Source organism: Trachypithecus francoisi, unplaced genomic scaffold, assembly GCF_009764315.1.
Source record: "Trachypithecus francoisi isolate TF-2019V2 unplaced genomic scaffold, Tfra_2.0 Lachesis_group17, whole genome shotgun sequence".
Classification (NCBI taxonomy): domain Eukaryota; kingdom Metazoa; phylum Chordata; class Mammalia; order Primates; family Cercopithecidae; genus Trachypithecus; species Trachypithecus francoisi.
The window spans coordinates 103587026-103609674 of NW_022681462.1; the positions used below are offsets into that span (position 1 = coordinate 103587026).

Below are 22649 nucleotides of genomic sequence, written 5' to 3' on the forward strand. Positions count from 1 at the left end.
TGGCTAACATCTGAATTTCAATTAATACATTACCCTATTTCAATAGAATTTTTTTTGTTTTTATTTCAGCTTTTATTTTAGATTCAGGGCATACATATGTAAGTTTGTTACATGGGTATATCGCAGCATGATGAGATTTGCGGTATGATTTATCCTGTTGCCCAAGTAATGATCATGGTGGTCTATAGGTAGTTTTTCAAACTTTTCCCTCCTCCCCCTTCGAGTAATCCTCCATGTCTATTGTTCTCATCTTTATGTTCACGTGTACCTAATGTTTAGCTCCCACTTGTAAGTGAGAACATGTGGATTTGGTTTTCAGTTTTTGTGTTAATTTGCTTAGGATAATGGCCTACAGCTGCATTCATGTTGCTGCAAAATAGATTATTTATTTCATTCTTTTTTATGGTCTGTGTAGTACTACATGGTGTATATGTACCACATTTTCTTTACCCAATCCACCATTGATGGGCACTTAGGTTGACTCCATGTCTTTGCTATTGTGAATAGTACTGTGTTGAACATACACATGCATTTGTCGTTTCAGTAGAAAAATGTATATACTCCTTTCAGCATATACCTAGGAATGGGATTACTGGGTCAAAAACAAAAACAAAAACAAAGTCAACAAACTAGGAAAGAAAGTGTATTAATCAGGGTTCTCCAGACAGAACCAATTGAATGTACTGCCTTAGATATAGTTATATGAGAATAAGTTTATTAGGGGGATTATTTCTCATGATTATAGAGACGGAGAAGTCCCATGACAGGCCATCTGCAAGCTAGAGGACCAGGTAAGCCAGTATTGTGGCTCAAACCAAGTCCAAAGGACTCAGAACCAGGGAAACTGATGGTGTAATTCTCAATCCAAAGACACGAGAACCCAGGGGATGCTGATGCAAGCTGTGGAGTATAAAGGCCAGAGGACCTGAAGTTTAAATGACCAATGGCAGGAGAAAAGCCTAGTTCTAAGAGACAGAGAGAGAGAGAGAGAGAGAGAGAAGAAACAGAGAGAGAGAGAAAGAGAGAGAGAGAAGAGAGAGAGAGAGAGAGAGAGAGAGAGAGAGAATTCGCTTTCCTTTGACCTTTTGCTTTATCTGGGCCTCAGCTGATTGGATGGTGAGCACTCACATTAAGTGAGGGCGGATTTTCCTCACTCAGTCCACTGATTCTAACGTTAATCTTTTCCAGAAATGCCATTTCAGAAATAATGTTCTGCCAGTTATCTAGGTATCCCTTACTCCATTCAAGTTGACACCTAAAATTAACCATCACGGAAGAGAATGTTTTCAATTGATATCTATGAAGAAAGTAACATTATACTCAAAGGTTAAAGGCTGGATAATTTCTTCCTAAGATCTGGAATAATAAAAGTATATCCACTGTTGACACTTCCATTCAACAGTAAACTGTATATTCTAGTCAAGGTAATTAGTCAAGATCAAGAAATCAGGCACCCACAAGGAAGAGCGAGGAGTAAAACTATTTGTATTTGTAGATGGCATAATTCTGCACATAAAAAATCTGAAGGAATTCACACACAAAAAATTAATAAATGGATTCACCAAGGTTGAAGGATACAGGATCAAAATGAAAGTTAATTGTGTTTTTGTACAATTTCAGTAAGCACTGTGGAGATGAAGTTAATATAACAATTTCGTTGACAGTAGCTTCAAAAATAATAAAATACTTGGCTGGGCGCGGTGGCTTACACCTGTAATCCCAGCACTTTGGGAGGCCGAGGTGGGCAGATCACGAGGTCAGGAGATTGAGACCATCCTGGCTAACACCGTGAAACCCCATCTCTACTAAAAATACAAAAAATTAGCCAGGCGTGGTGGCGGGTGCCTGTAGTCCCAGCTACTTGGGAGGCTGAGGCAGGAGAATGGCGTGAACCCAGGAGGCGGAGCTTGCAGTGAGCTGACATTGCGCCACTGCACTCCAGCCTGGGCAATAGAGCGAGACTCCATCTAAAAAATAATAGTAATAATAATAATAATAATAACAACAACAACAACAACAAAATACTTAAAGGGATTATAATGGAAAAAGGATGAAACATATTCTAAAAACTATAAAATGTGATTGAAAGAAATTGAGGACTATGCATATCATTAGAAAATCTTCCTATGTTCATTGATCACAAGACTTAACATTGTTAAGATGGTATTATTCCTCAAACTTATCTTCAGAGTCAATAAAATTCTCATCAGTATCTCAGCTGGTTATAGAAATTGACAAGCTGATTTTAAAGCTCATATGGGATTTCAGGAAAATTAGCCAAAATAATCTTTACAAAGAAAAACAAAATAGGAGTAGTTATATTTCACGATTTCAAACTTACTTCAAATCTACAGTAACTAAGTTAGGGTGAAACTGACAAAAAGTCAATTACATAGAACAATAGAATAAAACTGAAAGCCCCCCCAGAAGAAAATCTATCTATTTATAGTCAAGCGATAATCCATAAGAGTACAAAATTATTCAATAAGGAAAGAATAGTCTTTTCAAAAAATGGTGCTGGAAAAACTGTATAGCAATTTGCAAGTAGATGAAGTTGGACATTTACTTCATACCACATACAAAAATTGACCGAAAATGGATCAGACCCAAATGTAAAAGCAAAATTTGTAAAATTCTTATCATAAAACAGAGGTATATAAATCTTTATGACCTTAATTTTACCAAAGGAGTCCTACATATGACACCAAAAAGCACAGCATCAAAATAAATATGTAAGTTTCATTTTATCCAAATTTTCTTTTTCACAGTTTTGGCTTTCAAAGCAGCATTAAGACAGTAAAACGTCAACCCTCAGAATGGTAGAAAACATTTTAAAAGCATCTATCTGCAAGAAACTTGTTTCTAGAATATATAAAGAACTCTTACAATTCAATAATAAAGAAAAAGAACCTAATTTAAAAAAAAATGAGCAAAGGACCTGAACAGACACTTTACTATGTATAACATACAAATGGACAACAAACACATGAAAATGTGCTTGACATCATCAGTCATCAGGGAAATGCAAGCCAAAAATCAAAATAAAATACTACATTACACTTTGCAGGATGGCTAAAATCAAAAAGTCACCTAACAACAAGTATTGGCAAGGGGGAAAAATCGTAACACTGGCATATGGCTGGTGGGAATGTTAAATGGTATAGCCACTCTGGAAAACAGTCTGAGATGCCCTCAAATGATTAAGCAGAGAATTTCCATATAACCCAGCAATTCCACTACTACGTTCATGCCCAAGTAAAATGAAAACATGTCCACATAAGAGCTTATACACAAATATTTATAGTAGCATCAATCACAATAGCCTAGAAATGGAAACAACCCAAATGTCCACCAACTATTAGATTGGTGCAAACGTAATCATGGATTTTGCCATTACTTTCAATGGCAAACCACTACTACTTTTGTGCCAATCTAATAACAAATGTATAGGAAAATATGTTATACCCATACACTGAATATTATTTAGCCATTAAACGGAGTTAAGTACTGACACAAGCCACGACAGGGATGAACTTTGAAAACATTATGCTGAGAGAAACTTGCCATGAAGCACAAAATATTGCATGATTTCATCTGTATAAAATGGCCAGAATAGGCCAAACCATAGAGACAGAAATCAGATGAGTGATGGCTTAGGGCTGGGGATGAGGTGAGGGACAGGAGTCTAGAGGAGTAAAAGCTAAAGAGTCCAGAGTTTCTTTTTGAGATGATGAAAATGTTTTAAAATCGAGGATTGTGATGACTGCAGCACATTGGCATTTTGGCCATGGCTACTGTCACTGAAGAGGACATAGTTGGTGCACTTTGAGGACACAGCTGTCAAGGAAGGAAGCTGTGCATCCACGCATGGGCTTTCCAACAGTCGCGAAATGGAAATGCCTCAGCTCCTTGAAAAAAATAAAGGTTAAGGAGAAGTTAAGATGTCAATATTACTAAATTTAAGAAATGTCTTATCTGTGATTTAGGATTCCTTTTTTTTTCTTGCAGTCTATATACTAAGACTATGAAAATGTGAGTGAAATATTTTAGAATGTTTTATGGAGCCAAACACACAGTTATGCTCACGGCAGAAACGCAGAGTGAAAACTAATTCCAGAAAGTTCTGGAAGAGAAGCAAACAACTGTGTCCAAAGAAAGTCAGGAATCCCATGGGCCCTCATCAGAAAACACCCTATGATGGCGATTAAGGGTAAGATTTTTGGAATTCCTAACGCTTTGATCTAGGTCTCTCATTAACAAGTACGGAGTTTCCGAGCAAGTCACAATTTCTGAGGCGGTGATGCTTCCTCTGTCAAATAGGGATAATATCTATTTAGGTAGGTTATTGGAAAAATTACATTAGATCTTGTGCATAAAGTACTGTATTAGTCAGGTTCAATTAGGAAACTGAAGATATAACTGATATAACTGAAAATACAGCAAATATCTTAATAGAAAGTATATAACATATGAGAGAGAACATAATTTTAAGAGAAGACCTAAGCAGCTTTTTATATAAAATTAAGTAGGGAACTGAAAAAAAGGAAAACATAACAAACAACCACAACACTAATACATGAGGGTAGCAACTACAGGAAGTAGCTTGCCCTACTCTTTAGGACTGGCAGAACTAGAAGAGAGATGTGTATTATTGGAACTTAGAAGCCTCAAGGAGGGGTGCATGGAGCTGAAACATAAGACTCCCAAGGAAAGGCAGTTGCTGGGCTCTATGAGAAGACAGGATTCGTCTCTGGTTCTCTGAGCACTGAAGAGCTGCTAAGTGTCTTTACTTGCTGCTGCAGACAGAAGCATGGGGTGATTTTAGGATGATGTTTGTAGGACGAGGAAAAAGACAGGGAAAAAGCAGAAAGAAACAAGTCCTTACCTCCTTCTGCCTGCCTTGCTCTTGTAAGCCTTTGCCAAAACTGAATTTAGAGTCAGCTGGCACAGCAGAAAAATCATCTGCAGAGCCTAAATCCAGCATCACAAAGCAAAGGAGCAAAGATTGTGTTTGGAGCTGGGAGATAAGAGCTTAATCACCATCACAAGCAGTTTATAAAAAATTAGAATTGATAAGTCTTAATTATTATTGCAAATATCATCATGACCAGTGGATAATCTGGAAGTGAAAGACCTCTCGAGTCAACTCTCTTATATAAAGGACATCAGATTTGGGGGACTCCTAATGCCTAAGGGATTTTTACTTTTTCATATACCATGCATTCATAACAGACTTGTCAAACATTGATGTCTCTTTTAATTATTTTACATTAGAGGCCTAAAAAGGGCTGGGCATGGTGGCTCACACCTGTAATGTTAGCACTTTGAGAAGTCAAGGGAAGTGGATCACTTGAGGCCAGAAATCTGAGATCAGCCTGGCCAACATGGTGAAACCCCCTCTCTACTAAAAACACAAAAATTGTCCCAGCATGGTGGTGTGCACCTGTAGTCCCAGCTACTCAGGAGGCTGAGGCACAAATCGCTTGAACCCAGGAGGTGGATGTTGCAGTGAGCTGAGGTCACACCATTGCACTCAAGCCTGGGTGACAGAGCAAGACCCTGTCTCAAAATAATAAGAATTTTAAAAGTCTAGTAAGAATGTTGTATCAGCTGTGCCTGTTCAATAGGTCAGTAATCCTTATGGTGCTATAAATGCTGTACTAAGAGGAAATATTTCTAAACTATGCATCTGAAATTATATGATTTCATAACTTAAAAATTGATCAAACTATTTATTATGATTTGGGATTTAGGATTTAGAAAATAAGTTCCATATACTCATGACACTGGATTTACTGTCATTTTCATCAGAGTCCTGATGTTAGAGTGGGTAGCTAAGCAGACATGAGCAGGGCAGGAGGGGGCCCCCTCTGAGGAATGGAAGGCAACCATCAGGTGATGGTCAGGAGGTTGTTAAACTGTTTGTCTAAAATAATAATTGCTCACATCTGGAGCTAGGGAAGGGTAGGTAGTCTTCCAATATATAGAAAATGCCTGAAGCTGGTGATTAGCAGCTTCTCAGTAAGATTCAAGGAGCTGGGTGAGTAGGCTTGAGCATGTGCACTAAGAGGCAAAATGGCATAGTTTAACTGGTATAATGACCCTCCTCTAGGAACACTTGACTGGTAAGAAATGCCACAAATGACCATGTGCACAACTCCTGTAAGCACACTGCATTTGTAGCCCCTCCTAAGTGCTTGCAGGCCACTGTTCATTGTGGGCAGCCCACTCCAGTGAAAAATCAAAGAAGGAGGGATGCAAAAAACTCTGAAAGTATGTCAACATATAAAATCCCAAGTCAAAGGACTCAATGGTGCACTTGAATCTCTCAAGTTGCCCAGCTGGACCTCTTCCAAGGGTACTTTATTTCCTTTTGTTCCTGCTCTAAAACTTTTTAATAAAACTTTCACTCCAACCCTAAACCTTGCCTCAGTCTGTCACTCTGCCTTATGCTGCTCAGATGAATTCTTTCCCGTGAGGAAGCAGGAATTGAGTTGCTGAGACCTGTACAGATTCACCGCAGCTAACACTGATATTTCCTCTGTAATGATGATTTCAAGATCTAAAACATAATTTACTTCAAGGCTCTTTGTGGCAGACATGGACTTATGATACTCCAATTTATCTTTAAGAACTTGTTGATCAGCTATAAGAAGAGTAGTTAGCTGATGGCCTTCAGCAATTGCACCTTTGGGATCCACGACAGTGTTTGAACCGAGGTCACGCTTCTCCCGGCAGCTCCCAGCCAGTGACTAGGCAAGACAGCAGTACAAGAAACCATCTGCTTGTGTAAGACTCATTAATAGCCATGCTTTATGCCGGAGCTCCTTTTGGGGCTGGGTTAGAAATGCTCAGAACTTCACTGCACTCTGAGTCTCCTTCTACCCAAGCATCCCTTGCTTTTACCCTCCCTTAGTTCAAGTCAGGTCTGTATTATGCTCTGAAGGCTCTCCTTGACAACACTGCTTGCTCTTTCTTTATCCTCCATGGGAAGAACCCTGAATAATTTTTTTTTCCTCTAACACCATCTTGGCAACTGTTTCTTTTTGTTTTGATATCCTTAAATCTAATCTGTTTTTCCTTTTCTTTTTTTTAAATAACTTTATGGAGATATAATTCCCAGAACATAAAATTTACCAATGTAAAGTGTACAATTCAGTGGGTTTTAGGATATTCACAGATACGTGCAAATAGTATCACCATCAATTCTAGAATATCATTATTCCCTTTGTCCCCAACCTCAGACCTGAATAACTACTAACCCACTTCTATCTCTGTGGATATCTTTATTCTGGACATTTCAAATAAACTGAACCATATAATATGTGGTCTTTTGTGTTGAGCTTCTTTCATTTGGTAGAATGTTTTTAAGGTTCATCCATATGCTAACATGTATCAGTACTCCATATTTGTTATAGGCAAGTCATATTGCATTGTATGGTCATTTCGTATTTTGCTTATCCATTCACCTATTGACAGACATTTGAGTTATTTTTACCTTTTGGATATTATGAATGATGCTGCCATAAACATTCATGTACAAGCATTTTTGTGGACATATCCTTTCATTTCAGTTGGGCACATACCTAGGAGTGGAATTGCTGAATCATACAAAAACCATTAATTACTATGGGAACTGACAGACTGTTTTCCAAAGGATTTTACCCCATTTTACATTTCTACCAGTAATGCACAAGTGTTCCAATTTCTCCATATTCTTGCCAACATTTATCTGACTTTTTGATTCTAGCCATCATAATGGGAGTGCAGTTGTATTTCATTGTGGTTTTGACTTACATTTCTATGATGACTAATGATGCCAAGCATATTTTCTTGTGCTAATTGACCATTTGTATCTCTTCTTCAGAGATTGTGGCTTCTTGGATGAATCTGTTTCTGAGGTCAGTTGTGTTTTTTTTTTGAGACAGTGTCTCACTCTGTCACCCAGACTGGAGTGCAGTGGCACAATGTCGGCTCACTGCAACCTCTAACTCCTGGGCTCAAGGAATTTTTCTGTCTCAGTCTCCTGAGTAGCTGGGATTACTGGCACACACCACCATATCCGGCTAATTTTTTTTTGTATTGTTAGTAGAGACGAGGTTTCACCATATTGACCAGGCTGTGAAGTCAGTTTTTGATATTTGTTCTGACACTAAGAGAACTCTACCCAGCTGTTCTAATCCACAGTTGACCTTTGAGCAACACAGGTATGAGCTACGATAAAAAAAAAAAAAAAAAAAAAAAAAAAAAAAAAAAAACCACCACATCTACTTACATGTGGTTTTTCTTCTGCCTCTGCCACCTATGAGACAGTAAAACCGATGCCTCTGTAACAGGTGGAAGGTATCCGAATTACTGATGGCGAATCCTCATGGGTCTGCAGCAGCCTCAATTCTTGCCTCCTCCTCAGAAGAAATTTCACTGAGGGGCATAAGGCAGAAAAAGAGACCAAGACAGGTTTCCGAGCAGGAGTGGAAGTTTATTTTAAAAGGATTTAAAACGGGAAAGAAAATAAGGAAAGTACGCTTGGAAGAGACTCAAGGGGGCACCGAGGTCACGTGCAGTGTTTAACCTTTATCCTAGGACTTTAAACGCTGCGCCCTTTCCCATGGTTTTTCACTTAGGGTGGAGGTAAGGAACCGCTTACCCTGGGGAGGTGAGCATGCGCAGTATGGACATGCACGGTCAGGCCCTCTTACCCTGGGAGGTGAGCTTGCGCGGTATGGACATGCGCAGTAAGGACGCTCTTATCCTGGGGAGGTGAGCAGGCGCGGTATGTTTAGGAGGTTGCAGACGTGCCTCTCTGAGGCTTTCTTCCGTTTTCCAGAGGACTGTCCTCAGAACGTTATACTCTGCCGTTTTGTCTCTTAATGCGCACGCTCAGGAAGCTGTGTCTCCGTGGTGCCTGCATTCAATTAACATTTTAGTACAGCACTTGTGAATCTTCCGAAAATGGCCTCTCCCTGGCACAGGCTGCCAATTTATTGCTTTTAAAGAGGCAATGTGGTAAGTGCCAAACCATCACCGGATATTTCTAGTTGGTGGGGAAGGAGCCCTCTCCTGCCCCGCTCATGTTTGTCTAACTACCTGTAACACCTCCTTTTTCTCCTCCTTTCAGCCTACTCAGCGTGAAGACGATAAAGGTGAAGTCCTTTATGATGATCCACTTCCACTGAATGAATAGTAAATATATTTTCTCCTTCTTATGATTTAGTTAATAATATTTTCCGTTCTCTAGCTTACTCTATTATGAGAATACAATATGTAATACATATAACCTACAAAATCTATGTTAGTCAACTGTTTATGTTATCAGTAAGATGTCCTTTCAACAGTAGGCTATTAATAGTTCATTTCTGGGGCAGTCAAACATTATACACAGATTTTTAACTGCATGGGGGTCAGGGCTTCTAACTTCTATGTTGTTCAAGGCTCAAGTATACATCTGTCTTCTGAAAGCTAGCTGGATCATGATGTAACCTGTACCATTATGTGACTCATAAATTCCTTTCCGACTTTTCACCACAACTCCATTCTTCTTGAGAAAGCCCTTGGTCTTGACTTTTTCCGTATTTTATTGCAAATGAAGTCAATGTCTTTGGGAAGGGATCAGGAGCTGTTTTAAATCTGTTTCTCCCCCTACCCCGGCATATCTCTTAACCAGGACTCTGGAGCCTGGGTTGGGACAATGACAAGTCTCTCTTTGAGTGACACCACACTCTAGTCGGTGGTGCTGGGTGGGCTAGTGAAGCAGCCAGCTGAGGGACTCTCGGGTTATGTCTGCAGGCCTAGGATCACCACCTCATTAGTTGGGTCAGGGTTATGAGGAGCCTGGTGTCATCAGCCTGCCATGCTTTGAGTGGGCAGTGCAGTCACCCAAGACTCAGCCCCAACACAAAGTAGCTGGAGGTGAGATGAGAAATGCGGATGTTCTGGGAAGACAGCCTCCAGCCGAGAGCCAGGGAAAGGGACCCCGGTGCTTGGCAGCACTGGCAGTCTGGAGTGGAGAGTCCACCTCACTGAGCTGTAGCCATCTTCATTTAAAATAAGACAGATTCTGTTCTTCCTTGCTGATTTTTGTAATTGTTCTTGAATAGATGTTTCTTTATTTGCTATTTGTACTTTGTACCATTTCCAGGGATCTTTAATTTTTTTTTATAGTTTTCACCAATTTATCTGGTCAGTGGAGGTCTATACCATCAACCTATCATAATTCTCTTTTTATTGAAAAAATAACATGCAAACAGGACTAATTTAGAAACCAACCCACAAACAAACATTGGACGACATAATATTCACCATTCAGAATTACAATTATATTTGAACGTGTCATGGATGTAAAGGGATTATTGTAGTGCCTAACAAATGGTGCCTATAACAGATAGTTCCAAAGATAATGTGGGAGCTAAGAATGGTGAGTAATTTTTTTAGTAACAGCCAAAGAAATGGTGAGAATGAGCTTTCACTAGAAACTTGTGATGGAGCAGACACAGGAAAATTAAGATCTGTAGTTTAACTGAAACACTCCACTGCTTGTGAGGAACAAAAGCAGCATGGGATGTGGTCCCTGCTCTCCAGGGAATTGCAAATTATTTTAGAAGACAAGATGCTGACTTTCAAAATATGTACTTAATCTGTGAGGCCACTGAGAAATCATCTAATACAATGCTCGTATCGTAATATAAATGAGGAAATGAAGGCTCAGAGATTCACTTTCTAAGATTTCTACATGCTATGGTAGAAGCGATCTAAGCTAGAATGTACACCTAATTTGACCTAGTGATCATTCTGTAAATAATTATATTGTGAAGCTGTCTGTAGTTGGTGTTCCCGAGAAGTAATTACTGCTAGAATTCAGATGTAGGAGCCATCACTACAGTTGCTGTGATTAGAGAAGGCTGCAGCTTAGAGCTGAAGGTTTATCCCAGCTGTGAGGCAGTGGGGTTCAAAATGAATGTAGAATAGAATTAATGAGCAGTTTTCAAAAACCCCACGGACCATACCTCACCACAGGTATCAGGATTGTTAATGTGCTCCAGTCGATTCTAACTTATAGCCCAGGTACGGAAGCACCATTGTAATGGAAAGATAGGAGCGATCAGCAAAACTTATAGAGGAAAGTATTTCCAATGAGGAAGATTGATTAGCTAGTGCAAGGAAGTAGAAAATTGCATAATATGTTGACAAGACTGAAAACATAGACATTTACAAATACATTTATTGTTAAATAGATCAATACTACCTGTGTACCTATCTGGATTTATTTTACAGTGGTCAAAAGCCATTAACTGTTTGGGGAGGAAGCAATATAGCTGAACCCTATTGCTTAGAAGATTAAAATGGGAAGACACAGGGACCCTCCTCCAAAAGCAGCTGTCGTGTTTCTACAGTTCCTGCAGTGACTTGTAGGTATCTGTATCCCAGAGTACAGTCTTGTAGTTTGGTTCTTCCAGCTGGAAGGATTTTAGGCACTGTGAGACCTTTGTTCTCAGGTCTGGAGTCAGTCTCGTCCATTTTGGAATAAGGACAATTGAGGTAACAGGATGACAGCTAATATCTATAGTAGACCCACAAAGGGCATGCACATTATCTCATCTAGCTCACCGAGTTAGTGCTACGCAAGGAGTCAATAGGTATTACATTCTGAGCATTGGCCAACCTGATTACCAGTTTTTTTTATGTGATGTGCCCAGGTGTGAAGCTCATGAAAATTATGCTGTCTTTCCCTTTCTCAATTCTTCTAGTATCACTTCCTATGATACATCATCAATGTGCATTGTGGGTTACATGCATATTTTGTCCTAAATTGGATATCATATTATACCTTTTTTGAATTTCTATTATCTGATACATAATACCCCATAAATATTTGTGTTATTATCACCACTGTATAACTGGAGGAGCTGAAGCTCAGGGAAATAGCTTGCCTGGAGTGACAGACGGATTAAGGCATAACTGGAACTGGAGCCCAGGCTGACTATGGATGCCTGCACTTACAAGCTGCCTCCACTGGCATGTGTTTTCAGCCCTATACTGGTGAGACTGTGCTGGCATGTCTGGCCTGTTTTCCTAAAGCCTGGTGCACCTGAAAGCTAATAGGCTCCAAATAAGTATGTATTGATTGAATAAGATCTCCTGCCAGCCTTGCTTACTGCCCTAGAACTATGAAGAAAGTGTGGCCAGCCTACAGAGGAGACATCAGCTAAAGCAGAGATATGTTCTAATGGCCCATGGGCCAATTTAATCCATGGGGAGAATCAGGGCCATGACAATTGGGTGCCATGAAGCAGATTCTGGTTTGTTTCCAAAAAATTTTTTTTTCTGCTACTGGACCCTCCAAATTGAAATTGACTTCATCATGACGAAGGAGATTCTGTGTCACTGGGGCCTTTAGAAAAGGAAGGCAAATTTCCCTGCGGTCTGCATATTATTGAAGATACTCGTGCATCAGAAGAGGCAGTTTTCAATATGGATTGCATGCAATATTCATAAGGGAGATTTTGCTAACACCTGGGCTCTGCTTAAAACCAATAAAAACCAACCATCAGCAGGGAGAACTAGCCATCGGTAGTGTCCAGGTTTACCTGGCGATTCCAGGGTACAGCCAGGATTGAGAATGACTGAACTGGGGAGTGAGACAAGAGTGAGGCATCATTAATAGTGATTGTTATGTGGGAATGCATAAAAATATGGACAGACTCTAGGGTTACCCCCTGAAATATACTAGTTTATGATTCCTGGAGGAAGGAGTTTAAGAAGGAGGAAGAAGAACCTTCTAATTTAAAAAGTCTCCAAGGTGATTCAGATGAGCCTTGCTAGCCCTAGGATGTAGACCAGCATTCCAGAACATTCAGACTAGAGCTCAACGCTTGTGTGACTTCTCCTGACTGTCCCAGGTGTGTGGTACCACCCAATCTGGACCATGCCCAGAACACAGGGTCCCCTCTAGCAAAAATATTCAGGTACCAGTTCCATCCATGCCCAGCTTATGTCGTTGTCTTCTTTCCCCGAAATTGGAGTATACCTTAATCCAAATTCTGCTCATGCTGGCTTCTGGGTTCCCCTCAGTGTCTTCCAGCCTGTAGGGCCCAGGTTGGTCTGGTCTCTGGGGTCTAGCACAGTGCTGTAAAAGAGACATCTTTCTCTTGGTCTCTGCTTTGACGGCAAAAGCTTTTAACTCCCTGTGTGTTTGATTTTAATTTGCTTTGTAGTATCAATGCTTTCTGGGAACGTGTCAGGTCAGCATATAAAAAGAGATCTGCAAAAGATTAAGTTATTCAATGCCAGGTCTTTTTGAACTGCAGCATACAGGGAGGGAGTCTCATTTTTATAATCTCTTTCTCCAAGATGCAGAGGCCTAAAAGCTGGCCTTTCTTTTCAAAACATGAATGCTTTACCTAAGGGAGAAAGGGTCTTTCTTTCATGTCAGTTAGAGTCAGCCATCAGGCACAAACACACACAAATAGAAATGCATCAACTCATCATTGGTGGCTCTTGATTGTACACAGCCAGCCCCTGGGCCCTTTTCTGTCACAGGTAATTACAGGTGAGCTACATGACAGAGCCTCAGTCAGTGTCATCATTTCTAGAATATGCAATTTTTTGAATCCTAATAAAATTTGTTACAATATATATGAGAAAAGTTAATCATGCTTATAAACCAGTTTATAGATATAGATGTATTTTGTAGAGGTACATAATTTCTAAAATAGTCAATATACACAGACTAGCAGACACTTCAAAATGATGAATTGATAATTTCTTGCTTATCTTGGTATATTGAGCAATTACCTAACATCAAAGAATTTTGGCTGTGTGTTAAATAAGCTCATTTACATTTTTATTTTTCATTCTTTTGTTCTCTCTTTCAATGTTTCAGCTACACAGAGGTTCAAAATCACTGATCTGGAATGTAGTCTTCAAAACTGGTATCCCCCAAGATGCTAGGTACAGGCATTGAGCGCCAAGAATAACCACATTGATTCAGACTTCTTCTTTAGTCCTCAAAGTCTAATTTAAATCCTGATGATGTTTGTACATTGGCTTAAAAAAAAAAAAACTCTTTACAGAAAACTCTTCACTGCTTTCACATAGGACTCTGCTTTAGATTTTCTCAAATCTGTCACTAATCAACCATAGAGTCTTTCAATACTGGTAAAGTTAAATATTGGTATTTTTACAAGGTATCTCATGCAGGGATAAGCTTTGGTGTCATTTAATCTGTATCTATAGCTGGACACTGGATCTTTTTTGTAGCTTTTGAGTAGCCTTCTGGAGATTAATCTGGGGATGGATTATAGCCTCAGAGTCCAATCAGAGTCAGCGCATTTGGTGCTTTAGATAACCAGGTCTACTAGGCTCTTTAATCTTATTCTAGGAGATATGACTGGCATTTAGGATCTGCTTTCTCAGTGGAAGACTTGGCAGCATCCTTTTGTTGAAGGATGATATCAAGCCACCTTCTAGTATCACGTTGGTTCTGTTCATGGTTTGTTGTTGATGTAACTCTAAAGTATGAAACAGTGGTTGGCACTTAGGAGATGACCTGTAAGCGTTTTTCTTGTTAAATAAATACTATTGACATGTAGCCATAGTTAAGGTATTGTATACTTGAATTTTTCAGATCTTAATTGTTCTTACCAAATAAAGGTAACTGTGAGGTGACAAATATATTAATTAGTTTGACTCTGAAAATCATTACACAAGTTATACTTATATCAAAATACCACATTTTATGTCTTAAGTATATAAATTTTTTATTTGTCAATCATACCTCAACAAAGCTGACAAAAATTAATTAATTAATGCTATTTATTGCCAGTTCTTCCTCCAGCCAAATGTTGATCTATGTGTAGTTCAGTGAAAAATTTTATCTCGGACACTGATGTGGTTTGGCTCTGTGTCCCCACCCAAATCTTATGTTGAATTTTAATCTCCCAGTGTTACAGGTGGGGCCTGGTGGGAGATGATTGGATCATGGCAGTGGTTTCTAATGGTTTAACACCATCCCCCTAGTGCTGCCTCATGATAGAGTTTTCATGAGATCTGGTTGTTTAAAAGTGTGTAGTACCTCCCCCTTCATGCCCTAGTGCTACCTCTCTCTCTCTCATTCTCTCTCTCCCTCCTGTTGTCGTGTAAAGATGTGCTCACTTCCCTTTCCACCATAGCCTTCCGTCATGATTGTAAGTTCCCTGAAGCTTTCCAGTCATGCTTTCTATACAGCCTGTGAAACTGTGAGTCAATTAAATCTCCTTTTATTATAAATTACATAGTCTCAGGTAGTTCCTTAGAGCAATGTGAGAACAGACTAATACAGACACATTGCTGTCTCCTTGGACACAGTACATCTTAAGCCAAAGCATATTTTCTTTCTTATGTGGCTTTTTTTGGCCTAAAGCAGAGTCAATCTTTTAATCTATCTATATATTATATATATAAACTTATGTATAATATATATAAACATATATTATATATATAAACTATATATATATGTAATTTAGGTAGCCCTGAATGTATTTAGGGTTATGATGAAAAAAATCACCCTTCCTATAAAGTTTTCCCAGTTCCCCTTCCACCAACCTATAATTATCACTCTCCTTTCATTCCACTGTTCATTCTACTGGTAGCTTTACCACATTATAGTTTTGTATTAATGATACTAATAATTATCATTTACTAAGTGTCTTTGTGACTGGCATGAATGGTTGTATTATTACAGATTGGTTATTCCAAGCAATATTTTTATATGAACTTCCAAACCTCCAAGCCTCCAATCACTCCCCTACTGCCTGTTGACCAAGGTCTGGTGACTTACCCTGGAGAAGACTCTGCCAAAAGACCAACCCATTGTCCTTCTCATGAAGGGGCTAGACTGGGCCTCCTCGGTTGGGCTGTTTGTCCTCCTTGTCTCCCCTGGCTTCTTGCTAACTACCCCCCACTGAATCCTGAATATGACATAGTAAGTGTTTTACCACTGCCTTAACTCAGGTGCCTGGGGTCAGAAATGGACCCTGCATCTGCGTGAAGATGCTCTCAGATTCCATACTCTGACTTAGCTTTTGGTTCAGTTCCACGCCTGGGTTCTCCACTCTTTATAGTGTGTGTTACTTTAGGGTCTACACAGTGCTTTCATTATTACTTTATTCTTCAAAACAAGGCTGTAAAGGTGAGTAGAGGGTACTGTCGCCTCCTGTTGGTGGACAGGAAGATAAAGGGATGCTGTGCAGGATGTCCAGTTCAAGCATAGAAAGTGCTCAAGTTGAATTCATGTCTGTTTCTTTTCCTGTCCCACCATGCTGCCTCCAGTTCTGGAGGCTGCTTGTTTTGCAGAGCCTTGATTGGTTCTCAATAAGCAATTTTTTTTTGAGACGGAGTCTCGCTCTGTCGCCCGGGCTGGAGTGCAGTGGCCGGATCTCAGCTCACTGCAAGCTCCGCTTCCCGAGTTCACTCCATTCTCCTGCCTCAGCCTCCCGAGTAGCTGGGACTACAGGCACCCGCCACCTCGCCTGGCTAGTTTTTTGTATTTTTTATTAGAGACGGGGTTTCACTGTGTTAGCCAGGATGGTCTTGATCTCCTGACCTCGTGATCCGCCCATCTCGGCCTCCCAAAGTGCTGGGATTACAGGCTTGAGCCACCGTGCCCGGCCTCAATAAGCTATCTTAAGTCCTGGAAATTCTGTCTCCAATATAGTCTCCAACCTTCTGAAATTACTGTGGCAGGTCTGGACCTGATGCCTTCCACTTATGTGGATTTTTTTTTTCAGACACTGGCAATATTGCAAGTATAGTTATCATTCAATCTCAACAATGTGCCTTCCAAATATAAAAATCTAAATAAAACTGTCTCAAGAGATTTGAAAATACGATAATCATTTTGGTGATTGATATGATTGTTCACAGCTGAAACTCATCAGTTCTCTAATGTCTACTTCAAATAAATGTATACAATTTGGGGCAAGTCAGCTAAATTTGCTTAGCATCAGGAACTTCGAAATTGGTACAATAAAAATAGCTAATACTTATACTAGAGACTCTTCATGTAGCATCTTTTTTGATCCTCACAACTTTGTGAGGCAAGTACTATTACTACTTTCATTTAATGATGAGAAAACAGAGACTCAGAGAGCTTAAAAGTGTCCAGGGCCACAAAAGTAATATGTGCTGAATTCAGGAATTGGATCCATGAGCAATGCTCCTAAATACTGTGTGGAATTTTACTGTAATAAGACGGCCCCTGCCATCAAGTACGGTTCTACTTATTAAAGTGAGATGTCGTTTGTTAAAATTCAGCCTATGTAATTGCTCATTATGGTGAATATGAGTTTGCATATACAGTGAGTCCTTCCTTATGTCATCAATAGGTTCTTGGAAACTGGGATTTTAAGCAAAATGATGTATAAGAAAGTCAGTATTACTGTAGGCTAATTGATATGAACATGACTTAAATTCCTATGGCATACTTCTGGTCACAAAAACATCACCAAACTTCAAAAATAAAGACCCTAAAACACTTCTAATATTGAATGTTGGAATAAATGTGAGCTATGTATACATTTAAGAAAAGCTAATAAAAACAAATAAGATATTTATCTGGTGATTCCAGTTCAGGGGTGCAGGTGACTGCAGCCTGTCTGGGCAGCTCAGTGTCTAAGGCCGGAACCAACCCTGGACAGGATGCCATCCCATCGCAGGATGCCCTCATACACACACTCAGTTCATGCAGAAGGAGGCCACTGAGACACACCAATGAACCTAATGTGCCCTACTTTGGGATGTGGGAGGAAACTGAGTACCTGGAGAAAACCTACACAGAGAGTTGAACTGGCGGGGGGCAAAGTTTATTCTCATAAACTTTATTACAAAACAACATTGAACAGAATGACATTATTTGAGAACCTGCCATACCTCTGCCTTGAAAAACAGGGCTGAATTAACTTAAGTGAAGTGTTTTCCTTAACTAATGTTTCTATGTGACAATATTAGTTTAGACACACTCTCTGCTAAGAAAGACATTTGGAACTCAAACTTTAAAGACTAAAACATTCTTCTCTCAAAAGCAATTACTTGTGACTGAAAAATGCAGGAGAAAATTTCATGGAAATAACCTACCATCACAATGAAGCACCTTTCAAACGCTTATCATCATAAATGCTACTCTTGGAATAAGTCGTTTCTTTTGATAAGACCTTGAAGTAAATATTATTAGTTTCCCATGCTATAGGTGAAGAGATAGAGGTACAGAGAATGTAAGCCACTTATCCAAAACTAGTAAGTGGCAGAGCTGGGATGGTAACCCAAGCAGTCCAGCTCCAAGCCTGTGTTTTACCTTCTTCTTGCACTGCTCCTCTCCCAGGGATTGGGAACCATGTAAAGCCAGAACCAGTTTGTAGACATAGCCTTCATGTGGGTGAAGCTCAAGTCAGAGGAATGAGTTCATGCAGTCCCCGTGTGGTGAGCACTCCTTGCTACTGTGATGCTCTCTGTTCATTGGCAACACCCCTGCACAGGAGCACTTGGCTCCCACCCAGGATTTCTCATTGCATTTCCACCTTTGGCTTGCTTGCTCTATGTTCCTGCATCTAAGTGACACCTGACTTTTTTTTTTTAAATCCCCATTCCTGCACTGTGCTCACCCCTGGGTCAGATTCCTTGTGTTATTTTCACCTGGCCCTTGGGCTCTGGATTTCCAGAGGAGAACACCCCTCTGACTCTGCTTAGCACTTTACACAGGCCAAATTCTGTGAAATGCAATCATGTGTGTGATGGGTAGGAAATCGCCACTATGGATTAATACCATCTATGGCGTTGCCTTTTTTAGAATTCCGTCAAGGCTCCAGCTATGAATACAAGAGCTCTCACACCAGCTCTGGGCAAGGACTTTTCAAGTCCAATGTGCAAAAGAATAGATAAGAAAAACAATAGAGGACTTAGAGAAAAATTCCATTTTACTTGAAATAAAGGTTTGTCTAAAGCCTAGTATGTTTTGGTTCACCTAAATCTTTCTGGTTTGGAAAAAAGGACCAGGGATTAATTTTTCAACCCATGTCTGTAACTCCTATAAAATCAGATTTATTTTACTTTCCATTTGGGAAAGATATTCTTTTTAGTGGCCATGTCTACTTAAGAAGCCTTCAGCTGAGGTTTAAATTAGATTGAAATACGACCTGGATTGTGAATGTATCACTCTGTCTTTAATACCATAATCCTTTCATTTCCTAGCGTGGTTCAATAAATGAGAGAGAATTCATGCAAAAATGTAAGTCGTTGAAAAGGTGAACTTGGAATTATGCTCATGATTGGTGGAGGGATTCATATCCATGGTGTCATACTCATTTGACCCTGCTGCCATTCCTCGACTGGAGGAACTAGAGCAGGAGAACATGCTTGCACCTCACTTATGCAGGACCTGCTTCCTCCAGCCCATTATGTATGGAGCAGCCTTTTAGAATATGTAGAAAAATAAGATTTCTTTTCTTTGAAATTGCAAATGAAGGACTCAAAATCAAATATATCATTAATGTTGCTTCAGAAGTTTTAATGGAAGGGGGGTTTTGTAGCTAACCGGAGAGACATGATTTTGCATGTTAACATGCTGTAAGCCACTTGCTAATATAGCATAATGCATGCAAGAAAGAACACCATAGTTAAAGCAAACTTTTAGAAAATATGTAACTCCATTATCTAGAATGCATGCAGGTGCTATAAAACTATAGTAGAAAGCTCATCCACCCTATCCAATTTAAAGAAATGTTTATTTTTCCTGCTATATCATATTGGTTAATATGTTGTTGATTACGTTTTATGTGACTTGAATTAAATTTGGCAAGTTGCAACTTATTTGGTATAAAACTTATACTCATCAAATACATCTTTTTATACAAATATATTTATGTGGTTATAAAATATTATATGTATTTATCATAGAGAGACTAAAGCACAATTATATAAAATTACATGCAAGTATATAAAATATAAAAACACAAGTATATAAAATAGGTTTATATTTATACATATATAAATATACACAAATTAATACACAAGCATTTATAAGAAAGTGGCGGCCGGGCACGGTGGCTCAAGCCTGTAATCCCAGCACTTTGGGAGGCCGAGACGGGCGGATCACAAGGTCAGGAGATCGAGACCATCCTGGCTAACACGGTGAAACCCCGTCTCTACTAAAAATACAAAAAAAAAAAAACTAGCCGGGCGAGATGGCGGCGCCTGTAGTCCCAGCTACTCAGGAGGCTGAGGCAGGAGAATGGCGTGAATCCGGGAGGCGGAGCTTGCCGTGAGCTGAGATCTGGCCACTGCACTCCAGCCTGGGCGACAGAGCGAGACTCTGTCTCAAAAAAAAAAAAAAAAAAAAGAAAGTGGCATGGTAAAGAGTAAAATAAAATTTGACTTAGCAGTGTAAGACTTGGACTTCCAGATCTCTCTATTACTGGGTTTACCTCCCTCAGCTCAGAATGCTCAATTTGTTTATCTAGCAAAAAAAAAAAAAAATCATTTCTATGCTTTCTATTTCATAAACAGAGTGTGAAAGAGCTTGCAGCAAACTCTAAAAAGTTGAATATGTGCATCATGACATCTATGTATATTATATACAGATTACACATATTATGTGTTTACAAACTATGAAAGAGACCTAACCTCTTGCTCCCCATACCACCGCTCCCTATTCTCATTTTGAACCTGAACTCCTCCCCCTGACATCATCATCAGCCTATCAGCTTCTCTCCCGTAATTGAAAAGCAGCGTACCAGGCCTGGCATGGTGGCTCACGTCTGTAATCCCCGCATCTTGGAAGACTGAGGCAGGCGAATCACTTGAGGTCAGGAGTTTGTGACGAGCCTGGCCAACACGGCAAAACCCCGTCTCTACTAAAAATACAAAAATTGGAGAATGGCGTAAACCCGGGAGGTGGAGCTTGCAGTGAGCTGAGATCCGGCCACTGCACTCCAGCCTGGGGGACAGAGCCAGACTCCGTCTCAAAAAAAAAAAAAATCATTTCTATGCTTTCTATTTCATAAACAGAGTGTGAAAGAGCTTGCAGCAAACTCTAAAAAGTTGAATATGTGCATCATGACATCTATGTATATTATATACAGATTACACATATTATGTGTTTACAAACTATGAAAGAGACCTAACCTCTTGCTCCCCATACCACCGCTCCCTATTCTCATTTTGAACCTGAACTCCTCCCCCTGACATCATCATCAGCCTATCAGCTTCTCTCCCGTAATTGAAAAGCAGCGTACCAGGCCTGGCATGGTGGCTCACGTCTGTAATCCCCGCATCTTGGAAGACTGAGGCAGGCGAATCACTTGAGGTCAGGAGTTTGTGACGAGCCTGGCCAACACGGCAAAACCCCGTCTCTACTAAAAATACAAAAATTGGAGAATGGCGTAAACCCGGGAGGTGGAGACTGCAGTGAACAGAGATCCGGCCACTGCACTCCAGCGTGGGAGACAGAGTGAGACTCAGTCTCAAAAACAAACAAACAAAAAAAAAAGAAAGAAGAAGAAGAAAAAAAGAAAACCAATACACTTACTGGAAAATTTCTAACGAGAGGACAAAATTGAGCCTTAAATAAAATGTATCACTCAGTGAGTTGATATCAGTCAGTTTTGTGTTTTAGCTGACATTTATTACTACTTGGTGTCACGTGCTGGTTTAAGCACGTTTAAACTAACTTAATTCTGGAATAGCCATATGACATAACTACTGTTGGCATTTTACAGAGGAGAAAAATAACTCATGGGAAGTTATATATACGTGCCGAAGAGCTTTTATTTTGTTTTTTTTTTCTGTTTTATGATTGTTGTGGCTGTTTTATTTTGTTATGAAATTTAGTTTATGTTAGGATGTTCAGACAAGTGGATTACAGCAATATTCAGGCAGCTCCATGAAATGCTCATTGTTCAATGTGCTCAAACAAGCGAGAAGCCTCCCGGGGTGCCAACTGGGAAATGTTTATAACCAAACACGTTTTTAAAACATGCACACAATGGAAAAGGCACAGAGAAATCAACATGCTTTTGTACATTTTTCCAAAATAACAAGAAAATATTGAAATATTAAGAAAATTATTTTTAATGACTTCTCTATTGGAACTTTTTGATATTTACTAAATGTTATCATTTCCCAGAATAAACTATTGTTTCTACAAAGTGCTTTTCAATTCTTCCTCCAGAAAAATCCTATGAACAATTGTTTAAGGAGAAATGTAATTCAGAATGGAAGAAGAAAGGGATAACACTAATTTACCAAGTTGCCAGCAATTTTTGGTATACATAGTTATTCAATAATAAAATGTTCTTATCCCAGTCTTTAGAGAAATTAAGTTATTTGACTAAATACGTATTTTAAGGGGTAAAATTAATATTTGAATTTTTAGTAGATTTTTATAACTCTAACTGCCATGGTTTTTCATTGATTAAAAGAATAATAAACTGTTTTAAAATTGTGAATTATTATTCAATTTGTGATAACATTTTTCAATTAATTTTCAGGCACACAAGATAAACTTATCATAACTCTAAATATAAATATTTTTAGATCTATTCCACTGGACCTAATTTGTATCTCCAAAAAATCCTAATAATTAAAATGGTTATTGGTATCAATAGCATAATTAGACCTTGAAA

At 39.3% G+C, this 22649-nt stretch overlaps 1 long non-coding RNA gene across 1 annotated transcript; it reads left to right on the plus strand.

Moving 5' to 3' along the window:
- Window positions 1-8834: 8834 nt before the first annotated feature.
- Window positions 8835-9206, plus strand: LOC117063047. Its single transcript, XR_004428695.1, has 2 exons — window positions 8835-9006; window positions 9119-9206. It is a non-coding gene; the product is annotated as an uncharacterized LOC117063047 (long non-coding RNA).
- Window positions 9207-22649: the final 13443 nt, after the last annotated feature.